We start from the raw sequence: 1,490 nt of genomic DNA on the forward strand, positions 1-1,490 counted from the left end.
CTTCCAAAGTCTGAAATAGTATCTTGAATTGATGATAATAACATATGGTAATTGTGGAGAATGTTTGAGAATTGCTGGGAATGACAGGAAATATTTAAGCAAGGAAAGAATTTTCAACTGTGAACGTAGAAGCAAAGTTTTGCCCTAAGAAATTGAATTCTTTTAGGAAAACATATGAAGGAAAAAATAATTACTTGCTTTGAGACATGATTTTTTTTATTGAGGTAGAGTTGATTTACAATATGTTAATTTCTGTTGTACAGCAAAGTGATTCAGTTACACACACACGTGCACACATACATACACATTCTTTTTTATATTACTTTCCATTATGGTTTATCACAGGATATTGAATATGTTTTGAGACTGAAAAATTGCTACAGTAAAAATGCTCAGTTTGGATCACTGACTTAGAAAAAAAGGATTACGAAACTCCTATGTCTGTTCACAATAGCTATCCTCACTGAAACAATCTTACAGTGGTTTAAACAGCCCATAATAATCACTAGCCCTTCCCAAATGCACAAAGTAAATTACTTAGAGGAAATCAAAGATATGAAATTAATGTGCATAGTAAACCCTGTGAATCAGAGCTGATCTCCAAACTAATTTTCAGTATCGCAGAGCATAAAGTTAAAATTACACATTTCAAACATTTTGACAGAGATCACTTCAGCAATATTTATGAACCCTACAATTTCATTAATTTTTCATGTCTTCTATCTCCTAACCTTTGGCATTCCACCGACCTTCAAATAGACCACTCAGTAACAAATATTTTTATACACAGATAACCTTTAACTGTGTATTTATAATATGAAATTGTTTTCTAGTTTTATTGTTCCCTTTTTTTAACTTGTTCAGTCTTCATAGTTTTTAATGTGTTGAATTGTTTGAAAATAAGTAACTCTGATTTGAAGTCAGTTATGTGTTGAATTGTTTGAAAGTAAGATCCTCCAGATTGAGTTCAATTATTATGGACCATATGAAGTAATAGCGAATTGGAAAAAAACGTAGAAAAGCAATCGCCCAACGTGGGGCTCGAACCCACGACCCTGGGATTAAGAGTCCCATGCTCTACCGACTGAGCTAGCCGGGCAGTTGAGCAACACTCTTTTTCTAAATCTTTTCAAAGTGATAAGACTCTTTTAACTTGTTCCAACACTTAAATTTTGTATTTAAATTTTTGTCCCATAATTTTTTTTTGGTAAAGCTTTATACTACTCTCAAAATTGTGTTTCATTTCCGATTCTGTGCACACAAACTTTTACTGTTTAATAAATGTTTAAATGGCCCTCTAGTGGTCAGCGGTAAAGCGGGCTGATGCAGGCGCCCCTGAACTCCCGCTGAGAGGACAGAAGTGAACGTGGGGTGCCTCCTGTTTATCCCCGAGATCCCCGCAGAGACAGCGCTCACCCCCTGCCGCTCCGAGGACCAAGAATGGTCTCGACACCTGCGTGGCCGGACACAACAGCTGGATCTGGAGGAAC

The 1,490-nt window shown here is 36.2% G+C and overlaps 1 non-coding gene across 1 annotated transcript; it reads right to left on the reverse strand.

The window, feature by feature from the left end:
• Positions 1-1,026: 1,026 nt before the first annotated feature.
• TRNAK-CUU (transfer RNA lysine (anticodon CUU)) lies at positions 1,027-1,099 on the reverse strand. Its single transcript has one exon. It is a non-coding gene; the product is annotated as a tRNA-Lys (tRNA).
• Positions 1,100-1,490: the final 391 nt, after the last annotated feature.

This window comes from Mesoplodon densirostris, chromosome 4 (assembly GCF_025265405.1).
Source record: "Mesoplodon densirostris isolate mMesDen1 chromosome 4, mMesDen1 primary haplotype, whole genome shotgun sequence".
Lineage (NCBI taxonomy): Eukaryota > Metazoa > Chordata > Mammalia > Artiodactyla > Ziphiidae > Mesoplodon > Mesoplodon densirostris.